The 26985-nt window shown below is 28.8% G+C and overlaps 2 protein-coding genes across 5 annotated transcripts in view; one reads left to right on the plus strand and one right to left on the minus strand.

Moving 5' to 3' along the window:
* Positions 1-26985, plus strand: part of LOC126735861 (NADH dehydrogenase [ubiquinone] 1 beta subcomplex subunit 2, mitochondrial-like) — a 490931-nt gene that overhangs the window by 241122 nt on the left and 222824 nt on the right. The gene's annotated exons all lie outside the window — the stretch shown is intronic.
* The window catches only part of LOC126735856 (homeobox protein abdominal-B), a 246806-nt gene that overhangs the window by 119610 nt on the left and 100211 nt on the right, over positions 1-26985 (minus strand). For all 3 annotated transcript variants that reach the window (XM_050439940.1, XM_050439938.1, XM_050439939.1), the window contains one exon: positions 7127-7215. The gene's annotated coding sequence lies outside the window, so the exon portion shown is untranslated. The remainder of the gene's footprint in view (positions 1-7126; positions 7216-26985) is intronic.

A 26985-nucleotide genomic window follows, 5' to 3' on the forward strand; every position in this document is an offset into this window, starting at 1 on the left:
AATTGTACTGAAAATCTCTAGCAAAGTCTAAAGTATCTTAAACAGTGTTTACCTTTTTCCCGTCTTATACAGGGTCCTGCAACAGTGCGTCGGTCTTCCATAAAGCCTAAAAAAAAAGGTTAAAAATTTCTAACCTCTTAAAAAAATTTTGGGACCTGATAGCCCATATTTGGAAAATATTTTGAAGTATACAAGGTGCTTCAAAAAAGTAGGGGGATATAAGCAGCATTTTTTAAAATGGAATGCCTTTTTTTATTTTATTTTTAAGACCGCCTTAGGCTACCTAGTATATGCGCTATATATCGCTGCTTTGTCATGCGCAGTTTGACTGCAATAATTTTTTTTATAAAAAAAATCTAAAAATCATTACATTATTTAATTTCATCTTGATACTAGAAATGTTAATTCAATGCCAATATTAGACTTAACTGATATTCTAGAAGAATGGAGCATTACTTTGACTTAAATTGTTTCCTTCTTTCATATATCTGTTCGTAGTTAGCAATCATATTTTACGAATTTCAAAGCTCCATTTCTCGCTTTTTTTAAATGGAACACCATGTATATTTTTTATCCATTTAATGAGGATTTAATACAGAAGCACCCTGTATACTTCAAAATATTTTCCAGATATGCGCTATCAGGTCCCAAAAATTTTTTAAGAGGTTAGAAAATTTTAACCTAATTTTTTTAGGCTTTATGCAAGACCGACGCACTGTTGCAGGACCCTGTATAGGGTAAGAGCTATGAGACACAATGTACTATAAAATAGAAAATATTATTATTTAAATGAGTATTAGGAAATAAAATCTTCTTTGATAATCCAAAAAAAAATAAATATAAAACTTAATTAAGTACAACAAATTTCTTGAAAAAGATTTTAAGCTATTATTTGGCTAAAAAGTAATTATTATTAATTATAAATTAGTATATCATACTTTAAAAGGTTATGCATCCTATAAATAAAAAAATATATAGAAGAGAGTGAGGACGCTAAGAAAGTTCGAAATGGGTAAGCTTGAGGCATTTGAAAGATGGTGTTAACGACGTTTACTGAAAATGTCATGAACCGATAGAGTTTCTAACATAGAAATGCGCCTGAGAATCCAAAAAAAGAAACAAGTAATAAACACCTTAAAAAGAGAAATTGAAAAAGAGAAATTTGGATATGTGGTAAGCGGACCTAATATGTGCTACTCCGGAACATCTTAAAATGAAAAAATATGGGATAAAGAAGCCAAGGAAGGAGAAAAGCATCGTGGCTTAAGAACTAAAGAGACCGGATTGGATTAACATCAAATCAATTATTTAGAACAACTGTAAATAAAGTACGAATTGCCTTGACGATTTTGAACCTCCGACGAGGAGCCTGAGCATAAAGAAGAAGAAGACGTTTACTTAATGATATTAAAAAAAATTATAAATGACGAATTTGGATCTTCGAGGCTCTTTGAGTCAATATAGTGAGTAATTGTATTTTAAGAGTAGAAAACCTTATTTTAAACTTATTTCTGATTTTTTTAAATGCGTATAAGAGACTCTGTATGGTGACCTTGTCTTCAAAGACTAATCGCATTATTAGCACAGCACACTATTTTTATTGCTATGTTCCCCATTCGATACTCCTTCCATATCTCCAAATAGTAGTCCTGATTTACTAATAATTAGTAATTTTTTGAATAGTATTAACCTGGAGGCAAACATCTAGCGGGGAGCAAATACCCATAAAAAAGTTTTAAAAAAAGTCCGGAAACAATTGAAACTAATAAAAGGAGTAAAAACCTACTGAAACTTCTACTTTTAAATATTAATAGCATAGTATTCGAAGAAATTAAGGGAAATAAAAAACTAAAAAACCTAACAGGAAAAATAAAGCAATAGTATGTGAGATAGATCTTACTCAATAATAAAAATGAAGCTTCAAGAAAAGGTTTAAAATGTCCAAAGGAATCAAGAACTAATAGCTCATTGCTCAGTCTTAATGTTAATGTAGTTAAAGTTATATGAAAAAAGACGCTGCACCATCTGCAAACATAATGACATTTGCAGCTGTTATGCATACAGGAGAGTTTTGTCGCAGGTCTGACTCCTGTGGTACCCTTGAGTGTGTCCCCTCCCATTGTGAAAAAACAGATTCAATATTCTCATTGCACAATTTTACTCTCTGCCACTTTCTGAAGTAGCACCTCAAGATTAACATTATGAAAAACTTTTCTGAAACCACATCATAGTCATTAGTGATTTCCTATTGTTCGACTGATTGAGTGCTGTTAGATATTACTTTTTGAATTGCAATATATGTAAACTTGACTGACTTTTACTTAATATGTTGCTGTTTTCGATAAAGTTTAAAAGTTTTTTAACAATAAGTTTCTCTATTAGTTATGACATTACTGGAATTAGTGAGAGTCTGTTATATTTATTTCTGGTTTCTCTCCTTCCTTATGTAATGGTACTACCTCAGCAAGCTTCAAACAATTTGGGAGAATACGTTTTTGCAGATAGAAGTAGATGGAACGAGTATTGCAAGATAATACGTGCAATAATTTAAAAAAAAATAGGAAAGGTCTTAATAGTTGAGTATACTAATCTATAGTTTTTCGACCTTCGTTAAGTTTTAACAATAGCAAAATACAGTAGATTAGTAGAGTTAATGTTATTACAGTTTATTAGTGTTATTGGTATTCGGTCATATTTTAGATGAAAGATTTCTTGGAGAAAATCGCTCTAAACAGTATAATATTTTTTTAAGTAATAGTGACCCCGGGCGATTATCGAAGTGACTTATTCATTTTTCTACATGTTTTGATGTCCCAACTGATAGTGGTGCTCCGAATGTGATTAAATATAAGAAAGTACCCTATACCAGTGGACTAACCAATAACCTAATTTATGTTTTGAAGTTAATACCTAATACCACAATCGCCAAAAATAACACATGTTGGTTGTGGTTGTGTGCCGATGCATTTTTTCAAGAACTAAAGCTAAAACACCTATGTTACATAGATCGAATCTAGTTTATAGTATTCCTTGTAATGGTTGTAAGGCACGATACATTGGTAAAACTGCTCAGACCCTCAAATAAAAGACTACTCAGCACAAAAATGATTGTCGCATAGATAAAAAATCTTACGCTTTGGCAGCTCATTTTTGGGTTGAATATCTTCGGTTTGATTATGATAATGTCACTATATTGTATACTGAGCCAAATTATCGTAAACGTCTGTTTATATAAATGACTCAGATCAACAAATATAATAAATCTATTAATTTTCAATCTGACATAGACCAACTGAGTGTCAAATGTATTTTTTTTAAATGACATATGTCAACTTTTTGTTACATTTATGGTGTATCTTTTAAAACCAACCTCGTATTTGCCTTAAAAGTGTAAGCCAAGTCCTTTTTTGTGTATTTAATTTATATATGTCTCTTTTAATTGCAAACATTTTATTGATTTTGAATATAATGGTGTTCGTACTTTTTTAATATGTGTTTAGTCATTTGGCTATTTGGACATTTTAATGTTGTTTAATTCCTTTATTTTTTAGCTTTCCTCCTGATGAAGCTACAAATTAGTGGCCAAATATCGAGGTTTTGTAATTAGATTTAAGGATTTTTATTTATTTAAATACACCGAATCCCAATAATTCCGAACTCGAGTTGAGAAAACTAAACTACTATAAATTATTTAAAAAACTAAACTTTTAAACTAACTTGGGAATAATCTAATTGCAGATTTTTTAAACAAATTTAATGAGGAAAAATCAAGATTATTTGCCTGCTTGTTCACTGTTGAATGGATTCAGTAAACGATATATTGTTCGGCAGAAAGAGACAAGGATAAGTAAATGATTTCAGGTTGATAACATCTTGTTGTGCAATTTGGAACACTAAAAGCTAAACATACATCATAGTACTCCCTTCTTTTAGAAAAGGGATAAATGATAGGTATAATACGATAGAAAAAATTTACATGATCTTGAAAGGATAAATATCATTAACCTGACAAATTTGTGCTGAATATTTTCAATCTTATTGATATTTATCTGATAGCTATGAGACCATATTTCATTAGCAATTTTAAAACTAGATCTAACCAGAGATGTGTACAAAGATTTAAATACAGAAATATTACTGAAATATCTACATAATGTCCTTACAAAGCCCAATATTCTTTTCGCCTTAGATATATTATGATCATTATTAATTGAGTATTCTACAGGGTACAGATTCCTATTTCTACTGAGTCTCATTATGTAACATTTAATATTGTTAAGATAGAATAAATAAAATAAACAAGAGAGGACCGAGATGCAAACCCTGTACAACTACTCACTAAGCCTTAAAGCATTAAGACTAGCAACCACGAATTTCAACTTACTGCTCACGATTGCTTAGATATGATTTAATCCAAAATAACAAGACGCCAGTCATGTCAACTATGATAGTTAATGAATGGTTATCTTGTCAAAGGCTTTACTTAAATCGATATAAATGATATGTAGCTCATAGCCTTTAAAGAATGAACAAAACATAAAATTAGTAAATATGAAAAGGTTGGTATCGAGTAAACGACCACTGACAAATCCGTGTTGTTATTTAACCAAAATCTTTTGAAAAATCTTCTTCAAAACAGCCTCTATACATTGCACAAAAAGCTGCGGAATAGACGATAAGATGCTTCTAGGAAGGTTAATAAGACACTCTTTTTTATTTCCAAAAGTATTGGACAAACATTGGACAGTTTTCAATTTTTAGGGAACATGCATTTTTTATTTAAAAGGAGATAAAGAGAATGACAGCATCCTTTTAAGACTCTGTTGGGAGTGATTAGGACCTGCATCTTTGCATCAATTTTGAAAGTGCAGTTTGAATATTATTTTGAGTTTATAATTAATATCTTTATTGGAATCGAGTGAGGCATTTTGGTTGCTAGTATTATATATAGAGGAGAAATGCTTAGCAAAGAGCTCAGCAATAGAAAAACTAAAATCAGACTTAGTGTCATCAAGGAGCATTACATTAGGAATATTGAAACCACCGTTAAACTAAGATCTGTTAAACTCTCAAAAAGATCTGCTGTCCTCTTTTATAGCATTTTTAGCTCAACTAACATCATTACTATAGCAACCTAGAAAGTAAATTGGTTCCAAAAGTCCAATAATGTAAATTTTGCATAATAAGTCTGAATCATTTGTATAATTTGGGAGCAATTTTCTCCTGTGCGATAAGTTTATTTAACTTTTTAAAGAACCAAACTAAAAGTCTCTCTCTGGTTCACCTTTGGATTCTTTGAATTCCTTCAGGAAAATGTCTATTTTAACCGGTATTTATGGTTATTTAAAATGTCGTTACTATATGCCTAGACGAGGGGTCCTTTTTTAATAATATTCATCCACGTTCTGCTGTGTTGTAGAATTAGGGGTTTTCAATTTCATAGCATCATCCAGCCTAACTACTGTTGCAAATAGGCTTATTTAATCATCAGCTAGGGGTAAAAAGAGACCCCAAATACAGATACGAATGGCTATATAAATTTATGTAAGTGTCCAATTGACTGGAGTGTAAAAGATTTCAAAGATTTCTATTATTAAAAGAGTTGGCATTTTTGCATACATTTACAAGTCCTGGAAAATTGATTAATTCATATAAAAAGAAAAAACTGAATAAGCACTTTCAATATCTACTTTAATACTTTCATATGTGAACCATATATTACATGAAATCTTAATATCTAAGCCGGTAGTTTTATTGACTTATTCTTTTATAGCATCACTCAAGCTATTTTAATTTTCTTAAAATGTTCTTTTAATAAGGCAATAAACTGTTTTCTTTAAACCTTTTACATGTTTTTTTTTATAAAAGGACTAACCGAACATCAACAAAACATTTGTCCTTAAAAGTCCATCCTCATATTTTATCTCTGCTATTTACAACTTAACAACCGGCCATATTACGCAAGGGCCAATTTAACGAAGGACGTCTCCGATTTGAATATACGACCGACCCCTTTTGCATAATCTTAAAGGGTGCCCAAATTCAACCTTTGGAAATAATATAAACCCCTTTTGTAATAAAACTGGGGTGCACGAGGCCTGGACAAAAGAAACCGCTTTAGTTATGCTCTCGCTTTTTGCAAAATATTGCCCTGTTTTGAATACACCATTGAATTGTTCGGAGAATTTGAATATTTTTTTTTCGGTGGATGTGAGCTTTAGGGATAAATTTGTTTTTTGTTATATTGCTTTAAAATGAATACTTTGTTGTATATTAGAAATAAGAAATTACAGAAATTATCTTTGTTTTACGAAGCCTATGGGATATTTATAAAAGATCAAGTTGCGAGTTTTTTGACTGAAGAAAAATATAATTTCTAAGAGATCTACAGAAAAATCGGAGAAAACTTCAATTATATCTGTATAGTGCCGTCTATGGCATAAAAGTATGGTCGTAGGATGCTCTTTTTTCAATGAAATTTAATTTACACAAAGAAAACATTAATTTTAACAAGATCCTAAGATAATGTACCATAATATAAAAAATATATAAAAAAAAGTAAAAAGGTTTATTACATTATTCCTAATTATATTTATGCAACTTTGGCGCCCAACAGATACTTCATTTTCAAAGACCTGAAAATTCACATTAAATTTGTGCTTACTTAATTCAGACGACATATCATATTTATGTAGAAAAACCAATTGGCAAGATAAAAATAATAAACTACCTACATAAACAAATTTTACAAAAATTATTAAATATTTTAAACCTTAAATATCTGGTTAATATCTGACAAAGATATCAGATCTTCATGTTTTTGGAGACGATGTCGGCCATTAAGGCATAGGGCGTGGTTGACATGTTTATATGAAACAGGCCAGCCAGCCGGTTATATCAGCGTCTCATTTCTGGTTTTTAAGATCAAAGATATTTTAATGTGAACCCGCGCCATCGTAGCCTCTTAAGTTAAATGTGATACAAAGATTTATCAAAATGGTTCTTATCTTAAAGGTTTTTTTGTAGATTGAGGAAAAGTTAATTATGATGGCATTTAGTTTTTTTTTTAAATTTTTATCACAGTTTGAAAAAGATCTTATCCCTATACTAAATTTATTATAAATACCTGGTGGGGCTTTTGTTTGGATCTGTTATTCTTCCAAAAGGCTTACGTCGCTTTATTAACCATTACTCCACATTGACAAGCAATTATATCTGAAACAAAAGAACAGAATTACCTTCAGCACCTTAAGCATTTGCCAATTATTTATTTTATTATACATCTCAACGACATTGTTTACGGTCGTTACCCTATAAAGTATAGTGAATTTAACTCGCCTTGACCCAAGTGTTCGAGATCCTTTTTGAGAGCCGTTAAGTTTGAGCGGCACGAACATCGTTATCAAAAGAAAACGGCTACATAAACTTAACGATATTATTGCCATGGGTCTGACAACTAATATCTCTCGGTACGTACCCAGAGAGAGACGCGTAAAATGTCGGATGGATCGCGGATTATCATCTTCTTTTGAACGTGAGCCTTATTTAATGAGAAACTTTGATGGGTGTAAGTATTGGGCGGAAGATCCAAACGAGTTTTTGGTTACATGCACAAGCCTATAGGTGTAGTGGGATGATGTGTTAAACTAAACCGGTCCCTCATACTTTTTTTTTACCGTTATCAAATATCCGTTAAAAGCATTAATCTGTCATGTGGGTCTCAGCCTTTCTAATTACATTTGCATTTAAAAATCTAGTTACTAAGCAATTTCTTGCTTTTTGTTTTAAAAATTTAAATTTAACACGTAATTTTTCTACTACTACATTGATGATGACTGTTTATTCATAATACATTGCAACAAGAACCTACGTAGTAACCAATATATTTAACTCGTCAACTTAATTATGCTATTTATACATACGTGATTGTAATGAATCTGTCAATTTGTGGATAACTCAATTAGGTACCAAAGGTTGCATTAAACCGAAAATGCTAACTAATCTAACTCATAGTTGCGACCCAATATGTATGTCGATTGTCTCTTGCCGATTATCCACGCTGAGCATCCCATAATTTAGTCCGTGATCTCATGTTACATACAAAAACGGTCGACATTTCGTCTAATATTCATTATTCTAATGTTTAAATTTAACCTTATGCTATTTATTATTTTACTCACAACTCGGCTCAGCTAAATTGCGTTGAAGTATATAGTTAATTAAAGATTTTTTTTAGGAAGTGGAAGAGTGTTACACCATCATAAAAGTTACACTAATGTAGCTTATGTACGTTTAATTTAAACGATATTGAAACTCAATACGACAAAACTCAGTTGCTTGTCCGAAGATGATCCGTTGATGCCAAGCTTTGATAGTTGGTGAATCAAAATGGAATGGTTATGCTTGTCAAAGACTTTACTAAAATCAATTTTACACAACTTAAAAAGATATATTTCTCTTTTGAGAAAAAATAGCAATAGATACAAACATGCTAACAAGATCCAGAACTATTTTCAATCTAAAAATCTTTGATAAGGTAAGTCTCGGAGCAGAATTTATAGATATCATCACACCACCAGAAATAGGTTCACAGTTTTCCAGTCTAGAAGATTGCCAAGAGAGGTAACAAATATTGAACTGCCTGAAAGAAATAGCAATTATAATTTTAACCACCTGAAAGAAGTAGAAATTATACTAGAATTATCTGAACATCCATGCAGGCTGTCTGCAGTCATTTTTTCTAAGAAAAAATACTCGTCAAATGTGGAATTGGTCTTAGACCATTTCCCTAGCGCAAATTGAATTGGGGTTTTGTTAGACTTTCGCATTTATGTTAGAATAAGTTGAGATGCATCTACAATAAGAGTCTGTAAACTTGGGTTGATCAAGAGAAGATGTAAATCAATTTTAGATATCCATTTAAATTATGAGTAAATTTTAATTTGATTTGATTTGAAATTAATATGTAGTTTTGTCAGAGTTTCGCCCTGGGCTTAAATAAGTTGTGATGAAACTATCCTAAAACCATCTAAACTTATAGACTAAGGGAGATGATAGACTAAGGGAGGACGTAATTTTTTAAAACAATTTTTGATATACATATACCATAACAATTTAAATTATGAGTAAAGTGTTAAAGAAATTATCATTGAGAGTTAAATGATAACAGAACAAGTTTATCGAGCTATTAAGCCTTTTAAAAAAAAATATTAACCTACTTTTATTTGATAAAAAATACTTGGGATTTACGATTTACTAGAGACTCAATGGGGATTTTAGGATAATATACCAAACTAAAGATCATAGAGAACCAGACATTTGAAGGACCAGTTAGGATGTCAAGTTTTAACGAAATTACAGCATCTTAGGAGATCAAATAAAATTCAGTAAAGATCTAACAAACAGAGGCTATATGAATACTCTACATGTTCTTCCAAAAGATCTTTTTCAAACAATTTCTTTTTTTGAATTTGAAAACAGATCTTGCACATGTAACAGATAAAAAATGGTACTAGTCAAACCACAACAATTATTTCATAATAGTTGACTTACAAACACTTCTTTAACTTCATTGATATAAATTGGAACATTTGCTTCAACTATTAATAGAAAAAAAAATAGAAGAAAGAGGCTTAGGCAGAATTGATGTAGTTAATCCGAAATATGAAACATTGGAAAGGAATATTCCAGTTAACTCACACCAATAGAGATATGAAAAAATCGTCAGAAGTGATCGCAAATATTTATTAATAAATAGCAATAAAAGAAAAAGAAAAAAAAGAAAATTATATCAAGACATCAAAATAATTTAGATTCAATTTTACATAACCTCGAAAGATATATTTCTCTTCTGAGAAAAAATAGCAATAGATACAAACATGCACAAGATCCAGTACTGCTTTCAATCTAGAAATCTTTGGTTAGGTAAATATTGCTGGAGGATATATGGGTACACCATAACAAATAGATTGACAATTTTAGAGCCTAAAAGATTGCCAAGATACATAAGAAATATTCAGATGCCTGAAAGAAATTGGATTTTCAATTTTAGCCATCTGGAAGAAATAGAAACTGATTTGAACTGCCTGGAAGGGACAAAATATTATTCTATCTAATAGAAGTATAAAATTAAACTTAAAGTAACTCTAAGAAATTGGTATTTTAACTGTCTGAAAGACATACGAAATAGTTTTTACCAAATATGAATTTAACTTAAACTGCCTTAAAGAAATAACGATCAAGATTTACTGCCTGGAATAAAAGAAGAACCCTATATCCCAGAAGCACATAAGGAAGAAATTTTAAACTTATTCCAATATGTGGAATAAAACAAACATTTATTCAATTAATGAATACATAAGAATCTGCTATAATACTTATAATTATGCTTCTATTTACATCTCGAACATTTTATTTTGTAACTTTTATATGAATTGCAGTCGTTTCTTAAGTAAGGAATGAATAAAATAGAAATATGGCTTCAAGTACTTATGAGAATTTAAAAATACTTAAAATGTATATAAAAGATATAGAGGAATTACACCGAGCAAAATTTTTAGTAACCATTAATAAAAACTCGATCCTCATAACTAGGAACTTAAGTAAAATAGGCGCTAACTTAAACTTTAGTACCGTTAACTTTGATGATCTAGTTAATGATATAAAAATAAAAAGTAATACTTACTGGTTTCCTTATAATCATTAACACACATTGTATATACTTTAATGGCTACTAGTTATGATTACTTGATATTTAGTAAGGCTGACTAAGATATTTGGTAACCTTTAATAAGCGCCATATATCCTGTCTGAGATTCTGGTCGTGGTTACCTGATTATTAGTAGAGCTAACTAAGCTATCTAATAATCATTACTACCACTTCCTGCAGACCACCAGACTGGTTACTAAATCTTTAGTAGTACTAACTAGCCATATAGTAATGGTTACTATAATTATTATAATGGTAATAATATATTTCTAGGTATGCTGACATTGTAATCAAATGAATTTTAATAAAGTATTTAGTTGAATTGGCTTCATAATCACAGTAACTCTTAGCCATTATAATACAAACTACAGATACAAACTAAAAATCTTTTCCAAATTTCAATGCCAATGATTTCATGAAGAATTCTGGTGAAGAAAATGCAAAAAAGTTTCATTCTTCAAAAAATATGACATATACCTATATTAAGTACACTTTGTTTTTGGAGATACAAGGTTTTAATTTATTTTAAATATCAACTTGTTCATAGAACACAATAGTGAGAACAAAAGTATTAAAATACACATTTAAAATAATAACTTTTTATTTTTAATTATTCAGTAACAAATTAATTAATTGTTTTTTACTAATTAACGTATACACTGTTAAAACATGAAAAAACATTGAAATTTTTTAATCGTTTTTTTTTTATTGCATTTTAGAACATTTTTGCAAATGGCATGGATATTTCACTGAAGTAAGTAATGGTAACGTTTAACTAACATGTGGGACTTACATGTATGATAAAGGAGAAAATTTCTAAGAGTTTTGATATAGATGGTCTCCAGTGCAAACCTTTTCTCGAACTTTTCACATTTACAGTTCGAAAAAAATATGGTAACAAAGTGATTTGTTGGAGTGCTGGATCTAGAATTAATGAAGAATAATTAGCATATTTAAAGTTATAATGGAATGAAAAAATGTTAATAAAGTAAAAAGTAATTTTATAAAGCAATTTTTTATGGTGTCCATAAAAAATTAATCGATCCCTTGTAATATTATGGGTTTAGTAAAAATAAAGAGAGTGGGCTTTGCCACAGATTACAGGTTTCATTGGATTAAATACAAACTAGTAACACCTGGAATATCTCTGTTAATGTAAGTAATTAAAACTGTAAAAACTTAGGATGTTGTTTTAAAATTTACTTTAAAATTTATAAAATGAAGAAAAAGTAATATTTTATCGGAATAACATTTTTCTTTAATGAATTCCTAGTAAATAGTTAGATACCTAAATATATTATCTATCTAGGGCAGCCGTAGACATTTCTTTCAGTGGTGGTCACTAGAAAGCATAATTTCATAAATAACTAGGTACTATAAAAATGGTTACCTACCTCGAAAAGCCTGGAAAAAATCTTGCAGCCTCCAGGCCTTTAAATGGATTTCAAATTTATTATCATCCATTACAAATTAAAGTATAAAATTAAGATCACATTTCACAACGCACAACAATTGTGACACCAGCACACTCCTCGAAAAGAGAAACAAAAGGAAAAGAAAGAACAAAAACGCCGACACGACCACGTTTTGGTCCTCTATCAATCATGGCGGGCGGACACGTGGAAGCGGAATTCTGAAATAACAATTGACAATGACTGCGCGGGAAATATAAAATTTGCATGATTGCATGGACTCACTATTAGGAATTAGTTACTGTTACTAAATATTTTAGTAAGTTTTACTACGTAATTTGTGCGTTATAACTAAGTTTGCATATAGAATTGCTTAACATGACTTTACTGTAACCATTACTAGGAACCTAGTTAATTTTATAAATTTACTAATAAAATGGTTGGATTAACTTACATACCGCGTAGCCAGTAATAAATAACGTTTAACTAGACTAGCTTCGTTATTGTTACACGAGAATTTGGTTAGAGCTGCGTGTAAAGTGGTTATGCCATCTAGAATAAAGTTTGTAGTAAGGCCATTTTTCTCAGTGTATAATTTTAACTGCATAAATAAAGTAGGAATCAACTTAAATAGACCGAAAAGAATTAAAAAAGACTTCAACTACTAGTAAAAAGTTACTTCACTGGCGTGGAATAAATGATGATTTAAATTTGATTAAAAAAATAGGAGTTACAGCTGCGTAAATGCTATAAGTATAAATACATCTTAAATTGACTAGCAACAAGTGACTATATAACTTTAACTACTTGTAAGAACAAGACAAACAACTTTTTAGCCTATAAAGTAAATGATTTTAAATATTACTAAGGAAAAATAATAATAAATCGAGCTACTTGTAAGAAAGAGAAAAAGAATTCGATTGAAATACGAAAAAATATTTAAAAAATGTAGAAAATTATTTTAAATTTTTTTTAATAAATTTAAAAACGTTAAATACGTAGTCAATACCTGATCAACAGCCAAATTTACTCAAATATTTTTTTTACATTATCCCGATTTGGAAAACCCTTTAATATAAAAATAAAAAATAGTTTTTGTGAGTCAAGTACACATATAATATAATGGCGTTTTTTGCTTTACCTTAAAAATGATTTCTTAAAAAGAAGCATGCCTTCCCAGTATTTATTTATTTTGGGAGAGAAAATATATTTATAACATGAAATCAAATTTTCTCCATAAAAATTGAATTAAAATATTCTTACAAGGGGAAAATTCCATACGAAAATAAACAGATAAGTTACCTATACTGCTAAAGAAGCGCTCGTCATGTAACGTCTTATCAATATCATAATATTTTTATAAATTTCATTAATATTTACTATCTATATTATAATAAACCAAATTTAAATAACAACGTTTAAACTAAGGCGATAAGGCCGAAAAATATTTTTTGCCTTAAAAATACAACCGTACCATATCACAAAAATAAAATTCCATTGAGCGAATATTTCCAAACATCAAAATAATCAACTCCAAAATAATACTACGCAAACAAAAACATAATTTCCAAGAGATTCAAAGATCTTAAAGTAAGGAATAAATATAAATTAAGTAAAGGGGTTGAATTTTAATTAATATTTTGGATATTATTTTTGTTACATTTATGCCACTTTGGCGCCCAACAAATATTCTAGTTTTAGAGCTAAAAATTACTTTTGAGAAAATATACATTATTTTAGAATAATTGCCTTAGAAGTTATATACATCATATCTTTTATTTTTAATAATTTTTTTTTATTTTATCATTCATTCGAATTTTAATAATGCAATTTAAAAAGTTTATAAATGTTATTTTCATTAAGTACATTAAAACTTTAAATGTTAATACCTCGAAAAGGGTGAATCGAATTGAGGTTTTTAAAGTATAGAAAACTGTTTGCAGAATGTATATCTTAAATAAAAAATTAAATTATGCCAAGTCTTAAAAAGTTACGTAATTTAAAATAAATCAAAATGTTACTGGTGGCGCCCTCCATAACATAATTGAAAAAGAGGTTTATTTTATGATCTGTCATGTAAAAAAAGATATTCCGAATTTTGTTTAAAACAAAGAATAAACGCTAAATTTATGGACAAACTTAAAGAAAAAATAACATAAGCATATCACCTTGTATCTTGGTTGTCTTTGACTTTCGGACAAGGAAAATTTAACTTAACCTCATTTTTCTGAGGAATCTGCTTTAAAATAATTTACCATCATTTATGAAGCACCCTGTATATGGTATTTATTTTCTTATTAATTTGATTAAGATAAAATTTGAATAACAATCCTTAAACTAAGCCGACAAGGCCAAAAAATTATATTTGTCTCAAAAATACATCCGTATCGAAATCACAAAAAAAAATCCGTCCAGAAAATATTTTAGAACAAAAAAACTCCAAAATAAAGTGTCAACAAGCGGTGTACTAATTTATGTAGAATCTGTTGAAAGTAGCAATTAAGAGCGGCACTAATACGAAAGAAGTGAAAGCAGACCCACCGCAAAAGCCGAATAATCAACATGAAAGAAATACTTATAAAAACGTCAAAATATTTGTCCCTAAATAAGGTAAAGAAAGTCCAAACAGTAACAATTAGTAAGTAGCCGTTGAAAGGGTCAAAATTTATTATATTTAAAGAGAGAGATACCGAAGAAAGTTCTAAGCGTGCCAAAAACTACCTGAATAAATTTGAAATATGTTCATTTAAATTGGCTTAAAAATAATGATCTTACTTTTTACTAGGCCACTGTCAGGGTCTTTCTAAGAATACGCAAACATTAAAATTATTGCTTTACTTGCTTAATCTAATTAATATACTATAAAATTACAAGTAATTACTTGTTAAACTACATGATAATTAAACATAATTAAAAAGATGCAATTGTAATTATCGGACTTCATGATGCCATAAAAGTTGTGGAATATTTTATGTTTAATGATAATTTATTGATACAACCTTCTAATTATTTAAAGTAGTTACGGTTGTACTTTAAGTCCTCCAGCAAACATTTGTTGTTTGTATTAATGGGAAGCGAAATCAAATTTCAAATAAACTTAAAGTATTAAGCATCGGAAATAAACTTTACAGCAAATATTTACAAAAATGATTTATTATTATGTTTTAACAAAGTGTTTAAAAAATCAAGGCTCCCTCAAAAACTAATTTAATTTCAATAATTTTGCTTGCAAATAAAATTTATTCAAGCGAATCCACAACAACACAATAACAGAACCACTTTAATCATAGAATTAATAAGACTTATGTATAGTAGTCTCAAGTCCCAAGGTTCATTTTATGTACTCGACCGGCAAAGCAAGCGGTTTCTTAAAAATTCTTTAGATAATGGCGTGCCTGAAAGCCAAAGGCATGTCTTGCAATTTATTTTATTCGCTGAATCCATTCCGGCGGGGCCCAAGTTTTATCTTGCCGAAGGACTATAAACCTTGGGTTCTTTTTCGATAAGAGCCTGAATGGCTTGTTGCGTGAAAGAATCGAGATATAGAGGTCGAATAACTGGCTGGTAGAAATGCTTTTGGCTTGGATGGAGAATGCATTATTCTGGTTTTTATCGGAATTCTGACGTGGTCAGGAATATATTCAGTTTGAATGTATAAGGTTTTAATTTAAGTTTTTTTAATGTTTATTATATATTCTTGTCATTTTATTAGAATTTAATAACATGTTTGTGAATACGTTTATCGTATCCGCTTTAATTATGCATAAATTGATTACAAATAAATTTAAAGTGGTATATAAATTTAAGTCTTAAAAAAGTTTTCATTATGGGATAATATCACCAATCAACATATCTAAAAAAAAATATATTGCAAGATAGTATACAGGGTGATTTTTAAGTTGATACTTTTTTTTAACTGTGTATAGAACTCGGTAAAATATACATTTTTTTCAAATAACTTTTTTTGATACACTCAAAAACAAGGGACATACAAAATAAAAAAGTGAATATGGGTTTGTTTTTCATCATCTGTTTATGTTTAGTTTTTACTCGAATCTTTGTACTATCGATCACGCATTGTACCGATCAGTTAGTCTTAGACACTTTTGGTTTATTATTGTTAATTTTAAATTTGCAAATCCTAAAAATGGCACATCGTTATGAAAACAATGAACTTGTGGATATTTAACTTATTTATGAAGAGTGTCTTCAAAGTGCTGCTGCTGCTTCGGTATTATACGCAGACCGCTTTCCTTTGCGGAATCATCCTACACCCAGAAGTTTCATAAATCTTATTCAACGGGCTAGGGATACTGGCGATTTACGGGAACATCGTAAAGGGCATGCAGGAAGAGGAAGGAGACCTGAAAATGTTCATAGGAAAGAACAAATTTTAATTCTCATCGAAGAAGATCGAACAACAAGTACTCGAGTTGTTGCAGGGCAGTTTGGATTAAGTCAAACAAAAGTATGGACAACATTGCGCGAGAATCAATTTAATCCCTTTCACGTTCGACGTGTCCAAGCGCTACAGCCTGAAGACTTCCCCCACAGAGTTTAGTTTTGTGAATGGTTCCTACAACAACATGAAAATGATCAACATTTTTCGAACAAAATTTTAGCCATGGACGAGGCAAGATTCACCCGAAACGGAATTAACAATTTTCGAAATACGCATGTTTGGTCTGTTGATAATCCCGATGCAATTCGCAGAACCAATTTTCAACACCGCTTTTCTGCTAATGTGTGGGCAGGAATTGTGAATGGGATACTTGTTGGACCATTTATCTTACCAGACCGTTTGACGGGCGATGTTTATTTGGACTTTCTGCAAAATAATCTGCCTGTTCTGTTAGAAGACGTGCCACTGAATATCAGGCAAGCTATGTGGCTCCTGCAGGATGGAGCACCTGCCCATTTTAGACGAGAAGTGAGCGAATTTTTGTATATAAGTTACCCAAATCGGTGGATTGGCCGAAATGGACCGCAGTTGCATGGCCACCAAGGTCGCCAGACCTAAATCCATGTGACTTTTTTTGTGGGGGTATATGAAAAGTTTAGTTCTCAAGACGCCTATCGACACACAAGAAGAACTAATAGCACGTATTAAGTAGGCTGCGGCAACAGTTAGACAAAAGTGGTTACGTCGAGCAAATCGTTTGTTAATAAAAAGTTAATGGTGCCAACTTTGAACAACTTATTTAAATTAGAGAGGACCGTATTGGACTCTTTTTATGACATTTTGGCAATGCAATTTTTTATGTTTTTAGAATAAAGTTATTTGAAAAAAATGTTTATTTTACCGAGTTCTATACACAGTTAGAAAAAAGTATCAACTTAAAAATCACCCGGTATATGTATAAAAACCATTGTTCTTTTATAACTTAATATCTACAGTCTAGACAAGGAAATACGTTTTTTAATGCAAAATTTTTATTTATATCTTCCAAGTAATTTAGGGTTTTTTGTAAATGTATATTCCAGGCTTTTTTAGGTAATTTACTTAGTTAATCTATATATTTAATATAATTTTAGACTAAATTTAAATTTAAATTAAATTAAATTTAAATTAAATTTAACTAACGAACCTAATCCTATTACTTATTTTCAGAAAAGTTATTTAAAGAAGCCCTAGATGACATAGAACTAGGAATATCTGCAAACGGTTTACGATTGAAAAATATAAGGAAAAAATATAAATAAAAAGTTATAAATGTAGGTGCCCAATTTTTCCAATTCTATTTATGTCTATATTCTTTAGGCGCATGTAGTATATATATAAATATTTAAAGTACATAAAAGTCAAAGATAATAATTGTTTTAACTTTATATTTGAGTAATTAAAACTGTAATGTTGTAATAATATTTAAAAATATTTTAGCCACATTCATTAAATTATGCTACGCTTGTCAAAATATTTTAAATATTTATGGTAACATATATTATTTAACAAAGAATAGTATAAAAAAACGCTGTGAGATCTTAAGCAGATCCTGGTATCTAGAAATCAAATTTTAAGGAACAATATGATAACCTATTTATTTGCGATTTTTTTTAATCTCATAAATTGAGATAAACCTTTAAACTTTAAATTTTTTCTCTAAAAAAACTATAAAATCAGAAAAAAAAACTTGAAAAAACAGAACAAAAAAAGAGACGGCGGTATTAGTTTTAATTGAGGTATATTTTGACATCAAATGTAAATATACAGAGTGTCGTAAAAAAGTGTGCCAGAAATACGTATTGCTCTTAAATCAAGCTTCTTGTATACTTTTGTATTTTCGGATTGTCCAGAAAATTTTGGACAAGTTTTATGTAAAATTTTCTATAGCTTCCACTGTTTACAAAAAAATTACATTTAAATGCTAATTATAATACTTTATTGCAACATAAATTAATAGAATACATTTCACACTCTTATTTAAAGGTTTCAATCATTTAAACATAAGGCAATTATTTAAACATAATAGTTTCATTTGTAATATTATTTGAAAAAGTTTCTCTATGCTTTCAACTGAGAGACAGAGAATTAAATTATTAATTATGAATGACCTTTGGTGAGAAAACTGGAATATACAAATAAGTTTAAACAATAAATAACCAAAGAGATAATCTATAAGTCAGTCTACAATTAAGAGAATTGAGGCTTTGTGGAAAGGTACTGGAACTGTTATAAACATTGGCAGATCAGATATAGAGAAAGAAAAGTGGCATTCTTGTAAAATTTAATTATTTGAAGAATTACTAGATGATCCAGTCTGCAGAAATGCGTTTGGCCAGACCATGACTGAAAGCACTGATAATAATCTCATCAAGGCATTTTTTTTTAAATGGACAACTAAAGATGCATAATTTTAGGTACTGGACGTCTAAAAATCCACACTGGTTTAAAAAAAAAGTCATTCTCAGATTTACAAAAAGATAAATGTATAAGCAGGGATTATGATGAACAATTGATGACTTGATTTCAGCACTGGCCACATTGTATTCTGATGAAAATAACCAAGATAGATATGCCAAATCTAGCATTATGGTTTTAACAGAATGGAGCACCTTCCCACTATACTATGGTTGTTTGAAGATTCTAAGAAATTGTTTTCCGAAGAAGATAGATAGGCGTGAATCAGTAGAGTGACCAACTAGATCACCCAACCTTAATCCATATTTAAGACTTATTTCTTTGGGGTTAGGTTAAACATGAAATATGCCATACACGCTTGATATCCTTAAAGATTCCATTCGTAATATTATTGGGAATATTTCGCTAGACACAGTTGAAAATATACAGCAAAAAGTTATTTTATAAATTTTAATATATTTATATATATTATGTACATAATAATATTATTAGGTTCTGAGATACCTCGAAGCTATTAATGGCGGCTACATTTATTAATTTATGTTGCAATAAAATATTATAGTTATTATTTTAACGTAATTATTTCGTGAAGATGAAATATGTCTAGAATTTACCAGAAAATCTGAAATTGCAAAAATATACAGAAGTTTTATTTAAAAAAAAATTTGTCTGTTTAAAAAAAATTGTCACTTTTTTTTTGCAACCCTCTGTATATTTTTATCTCTTGTCAAAATATGCCCAATCCAAAAATAAAATCTATATTTTATTTATCTATATAAAATAAATATTTTATAATCATTAAGATTGTATTTATTTAAATATTGCAAATAAAGTAGTTTTGTAGGTTTCTTTTACAAATTTGAATTTAAACGTTAAGCGTTAATTCTTTTTTTAATTTAAGTGTTTTTTTTGGATCTTTTATAGAATCTCTGATGCTTATTATTTTTTAGAAATTTTTAAATCTATTTTTTTATTAGGCTCCAATTATTTTATATTCCTTTATTGATTTACTTCTTAAAAACTTAATTGTTCTTTCAAAAAAATTATTTTGCTTAAAATTTTCTAAAAGTCAAAATTGTGTACCAAATTATAAATTTTACTAAAATTAAAACACCTCAAAATTCATATTTTTTAAATTACTTTTTAAGATTTTCAAAAAAAATTTTTTTTTCTATATAAAATTAATGTAATTATTTTAATTTGTATTAAAAGTTACTTATACATTCACCAGCTATTTTAGAGAAGACTATCTATTCTAGACAAGAATTTCTGTATTTGTCTTTTAGTAAATTAATTTACTAAGACTTAGTTTTCACGACAGATTAGGACAAAATATAACCATGGACACATTTTCAAACGCATAAGCCAATTTAGCTACCTAAGCGCAGTTAAAACCTCGGATAACGATATCAGTAGCTAAATAAAAGTAAAAATTTAAAAGGGCAATAAGTGTTGATGTCTAGAAACTCTAAAATGCGGATATCTTCGGCAGTAATTAAGCCAATTAATATGTACGATTCGGAAACATGATCACTGACGAAGAAGGAACTAATGCCAAGATGCTTTGAATCAAAGATTGACGCTTTGAAAATCATTGGACATACAATAGATAAGAAAATAGGTCAATATCGAACAAGAACGAAAATGGAGCTTAAAAACATGTGCAAAAGATCAAGTTTAGTAAACGAGATCCAAAAACAAAAGCTCACATGGGTCGGACAAATATAGAGATCGCCGAATAAACGTCGCATCAAGAGGAAATGGGAGGAAAACTCAATGGGAAAGAGACCTTTAGGAAGACCAAGACTCAGATGAAGAGGCAATATCTGAGAAGATGTAAACAATAGATGTAAGCGATCGGTGGAGACGAGTTGTAGGCGCAGTTAAGATCCACGAACGATTGTGACTCTGTGGGAAAAAGAAGAAGCCTTAATTTTTTTTATTTCATATAATTTTACAATTGGTAAATATCTTTAACATTGCAAGATATTCATAAACATAAATCTGTAAATAGAGCTAAGCCTTCAAACGATACGCTAGAAATATCCATTCCGATTAAGATCGGCACAAGTATTTTTAATTATTTTGTCTTTGTCGCGATTGTAAGCCTTTTAGGCATGCTAATAAGCCAAACCCATCGAACCAAAACCATAATCACGTCCTACCAATACAAACCATAATTACTTGAGTAATAAAACGGTTGCATGCCCGACATTCTTCCTCCAAATTAAATTTTATCTCGATTTAGGTGCACTTGTAATAAATAACCCAGTTTAATGGACACCCAGACAACTAAATTGATCAAGAAGAAAAATTCCATCCTAAAGAAAACAAAAAAAAATCCAAGAAAATAATCTGGGTGTATTGGCTTCGACCGCAAATAACCTTGGGCGTGTAAATGTATGATCCTGCGCGTAGCAAACGAGACCCGGCTAGTATTGAGCTTCGTCTCCCGTGGAGCGAGAACTATGCCATTTCTCTTTTGGTTAAACGCGTTAAAGGGAGAAAGAACCATTGCGCTTCTATCGATTTGTCTGTTCCTATGCAACGTAGAAAGATGGCCGCTGCGTCTGGTCTGGCCTCACCACACCGCATAGGCAGGTTGATGGTGAATTCCCCCGTTTTAGTCATCCTCCGACGGCCATTACACCGTTGCCAGTGTTGTCTGGCCCTAATCTCTTTTTAGTTTCCTCAAGTAGTATACTGGGAATAGGAAGATAAGAACTTTTCCTATTTGAGACTAGGGAGATTATTTGAGCATTATACAAATAGCTGGAGTTTAGTGGGAGCTGTAAACTAGATAATATACATGAATAAATTATTTGTTGATTTATGTTAAATTTACTAGAAAACGTATTTATTTGACGCTCACATGAGATGAACATTTTCGCCACTATAAGTTTTTCCAAGCAATTTAAACAAATGTTGACATTTTTGTAAACAGGTTCATTGAGTCCATTTAGTCATACAAATTCAAAAATATCATATTTGCTTAATTTATGGTAAAAAAAATTGATAATTTTTTTATCTAATATTAATTAGTACAGGATATATATATATGACTCCTATATAGAACATTTGTTTTTATTAATTTTGCCTCTGTGAATCGTATGCATTTAACTTATGCTTCGAGTAATATAATTAAGTTTAAAGTTGTTTAACTCTTCTGTAGGTTTGTAAATTATAATGTCTGGAATGATCTTAATATTTATATTTTTAAGAATTAAAAGTTAATATATTATATAATATATATATTTATTAAATAAAAAATATATTAAACAAGAAAACCTCTATAAAGCTTTTATGCATATAAATAAATAACAAAAAAAGAATTTCACACTAATATAAAGTTTCATAGGGAATTAATCTTTCTTAATCTTGATTTAGGAGAATAGAAGAAGAAGGGACTTTAATATAAAAAAGCAAAAATTTACAAATCTACTAAAAAACGCATTTATTTGATTATCGCAATCAAAAATTTAAATAAAAGTTATTAACATTTTTAAGAACTAGTTCTTCATGTCCATTTAAATTATCAATCTTCAATTATTGTAATTAAACTTAAAACGTTCTCAAATTACGCAAATTCAAAAATAGTATATTTGCTTATATGCATCATATCCATTTAAGTTATGCTTCGGTTTATATAATTAAACTTATAATTGTTTTAAGCTTCTGAGTCATAAATTATAATGTCTAGATTAATCTAAATATTTTTTTTTTAAATAATTATTAAAAGTTAATATGCTTATTAATAATAAGAAAATATATTAGACAGTATGCTTAAAAAAAATCTTACCAATATTTTTTATATTTTTAATCTTGATTAAGGAAAGAAAAACTTTGATCTGGACTCTGTTTATATAAAGGTAAAAAAAATGTATAAATTTAAATACTTATACCCAAAACTAACAAAAAAATATGATATATGTTTGCAGATTTTAATAACATAAATTTAAATACCAATATGCTTAAATTTATACAAGAATGTGAAATATATAAATCCACTTTAAAATGTTTTCCCAAAATTTACAACTTGAGTCAAGTTGAGAAATTTTTTTTTGAAAATGATTTAGTGGACTTCTACTCACTATATTATGTATATAATAGGAAACCTATAATTAATCTTAAAGAAGTTTGAGTCTTTTAAATATGCAAAACTATAATTTTTTCATTTGCTTTGTATCAGCTCACTTTTACAACAATATTTGTAGGTCATTTCAGTTAATTTTAAGATACCGTAAGCATGTTTTAATTTACCGAAAGGCGCTTATCAGATGCACTAAAACTATGCTTTAATTATTAAAATAAAATTTAAAATAGTCTAACTTTAAACGATCTTAAATCACGCAAATTAAAAAATAGCATATTTGTTTTTTTATCTAAAATTGTAACAAATAGTTTCTGGTTGAGATAGTTGAGTTAGTACGGGCAGATATATCTGATATAGAGAATTTATTTAATAATATTGATTTCAGACTTGTTATATTTTGCCCATCATATTTGCGTGTCCAAGTTATGCCTCAGTTAATATACAAATTAAGCGTAACTCTTCTGCGGATTTGTGAATTTATTAATCATTTTTTGCTAATAAACATTAAAAGGTAATATATTATCTAAAAATAAGAAAACATGTTAAAGAAGTAAACCTATATAAAAGTTTCTATGAAAGTAAATAGTAGAAAAAAATTAAATTAATGGTGACATAAAGTTTTAAAGGGACTTTTTCGGAAACCTTATACTGGACGCTTGAGTTTAAGGTAATAAGAGAAATTTATAAACTTATGCGTAGAATTATCAAAAAAATTTGATATTTCTTTCCAGTGTACAAAAATGTAAATTTTAAATAAATACCAATATGCCTGAAATAATACAGAATATATGATATGGAAATCTACTTAAAGACTTTTTTTAATTATTTGTAATTTATATTTGTTTAAAGATAAATACAAAATCATATTTTTTTTTTGTTAATAATTTAATAACGGTTTAGTTTTAATCGTATGTATATTTCTTTCAATGTAAATAAAAAGATACTTATAAAAAAGATGTAAACATAAATTCATCTTAAATGAATCTCGATCCTTAAAGTAAGCAAAAATATAATTTTTATTATTTGCCTTTATATAAGTTCACTAAAACAGTATTTTCAGTTCATTTCTGTTGATCTAAAGCATAGTGGAAAATTATATACATGGTTCTGAAGCATAGTTAAATGGATACTATAAGAATATTTTGATTTACAAGAATATGCGTATGGTATCCATTAAAATTATGCTTTAAGTATAATATTAAAAATAAAAAAGGTATTAGGCTTTTATGGGTGTATACGTTTTATTGACAAAATAGTTATGTGATCATTTAAAATCAGAAATAACATATTTTTTATATATTTCTATGTATATATTAAAAAAATACAGAATTTTAATTTTCTTGTATTTAAGAAAAAAATAGAAGTTTTCGTTTTAAAATATTGATTAACTAAAACAAGGCAGAAAATAAATATTAATCATTTCTATTACACTATACTATGCAATTTTAAAATAAAATTTTGCGTAAATTCGACTGATAAGTAAATAAACGATTATTGCTAAATTTTTTAAATACTTAAGTAAATACAAAGAGGGACTTTCTTTTTATAAAAAATTTTGTTGGTACCTCAATAAATATATAAAATTTAAATTTATTTAAGGATTGAGTAATATATTATTCTTTGCCTTCATTTGGACACTCTATATAGATAAAAACACAAAGTATATAGAAGACAATTACTTAATAAATCGGTCAAACTATCAAATCTTTGACATATTTTGGTTTTAGCATGAATCAACTATATGGGTAAACGATAAAAGTTTTGTCTGAAAGCACTTTAGTAAAATGAATGTTTGCTATAATAGTAAAAAATGTATGTATTTCTGTAAATAAAACAAAAATAAAGTTTACGTTTTATCAGATTCTGCTGAATTTAAATTTAAATCCGGTTTTAGTGCTTATTTTAGTATCGAATTTCACTATACATACATTGTTTATGACGAAAAATATCCATAGCAAAATTAATATTTTTTGTCAGTAACAAAAATTTTTCGCCACATTACCGTAGTCTACTATGGTCTAATTAAAATTAAGTTCAAATAATTTAGAAATTGCTTTTATCAATTCTATGAATAAAGCTTCTCATAAAACTATGAAATTTCTGGCTGTGATTAATAAAGTCAGATATGACGTATAAAAGGACATATATAAATATAAACATTTAAAATACTTAAACTTATTAACTAAATATTTACTAAGTCAGTTTAAGCTGCCAAATACGGACGTTATCGAAAATATTCCTCTGACGTCGAAACCGTTTCCAGAAACTTTGTTTTCCTGTATCTCGTGTATTTTTAAAGAGCCTGTCATCCTCGATTCCATAAATTTAGTTGTTTTTCTTGGCTCTAATGTTACGGAAGTTACGGCCGTTAGTCTCCTCCGCTTTTCGGCCCAAAACAATATTTACACTCCATGAATTTTATTTGCGAAAATTCGAAATGTAGCCTAAAAGGGGAACGGTTTGGCTCCGACGGTCTTTAGGGAAATCATTTTATAATTTTTTTGTTTTCGGTATTTTTTTTTATTTTATAATTTATGCACCTTCTGCAAAAGAGAGTTATATACAACTTGATCCTTAATACAAGAGTTATGAAACTTTTTGGCATACCAACAAAATGTTAAACAATATAAAATTTTCTGAGATGTTAAATGTCCATATACCCAATAACAAACTAAATGGAGATTATGTATTGAGTTATTTTGGAAATTAAACTTAATCCCAGGATAACAGAAATAATTAAGATGAAGATTCTCTGTGTCTAAATTCATTCAAAGTTTATGCGCTTTTTGAAGCATATTCTGACAGGACCAAAGATATATTTATTAACTGGGAATCGCATACCATAAAAAGAATGCTATAAACGACATTCTTCATCCATATATGACTATTCTATTTAAAACCGCAAACTATTATAATATATTATAATACCTTAGTACTCAGTTTCATTGTTACTTTTTAAAAATAATTTTTTTCTATATATATTTATTGAAAGACTTTAAGTACTTTGTTAGATTGGGACTAAAAATAAGAAATAGATAGTTTTTTGAAAATTTTTATTTAATAAATTATTTATAAACCACTTTTCACTTCTCTTTTAATATCTTCTCATATTTCTCTATTAATAAATAGGATAGTATCATCTGCAAATGATAAAATTTCTCAAAAATAGGCTAGACTAAGACTGTACCCTAAGGAGATTAATGTTACACGTAGGTCCATAACTAGGAGTCAGAAATTAGTCACGATCTAGATTCAGGATATTTTGCCTTTAAAATATGTTTGTTTATTACAACTATAGGTATTGTGCGATTTTATGTGCAAATTGTTTAAGTGGTTTGATAGTTATATTATCAAACGCGCAGAAATATTCTTGATTTTATTAATGTCTATTGATTCTCTGTAAGTAACTAATGTTAAAAATAATAAGGACTCATTCACTTAACTGCTCATAGTTTTGCTGTTAAATGATATATACCATATAGATTTTTTTCTTTATTGGTGTGCTAAAAGTATTGTTATTGAATGGCCAGCTAAGTTACCGGATTTGGTAATCTAGATTTTTTATTATGGGGGCATCTGAAAGCAAAACGTGGACTGGAAAACCGGACACACTGGAAAACTTGTGACAGAGAATTATAAATATGTAGTCTTCATCTGAAAGTCTATAGAACATACATCGTTTGGACTGAAAATTATACTTCGCTGTTATATGGAAATAGGAGAGGCTCGACATGAACATTTTATGAACTAGTATTTATAAAAATATTCATTCATTTTATGAACTATTATTTCAATTAATTAGTATTAGTAAGTACATTCCTAAGATTTAATTAGATTTTATATTTCTTTATACCTTTACCAAATTTTAAAGAAATACTTTTGTCATTAAAAAATTGACAACCAAACACAAAAA

This window comes from Anthonomus grandis, chromosome 5 (genome assembly GCF_022605725.1).
Source record: "Anthonomus grandis grandis chromosome 5, icAntGran1.3, whole genome shotgun sequence".
Taxonomy (NCBI): domain Eukaryota; kingdom Metazoa; phylum Arthropoda; class Insecta; order Coleoptera; family Curculionidae; genus Anthonomus; species Anthonomus grandis.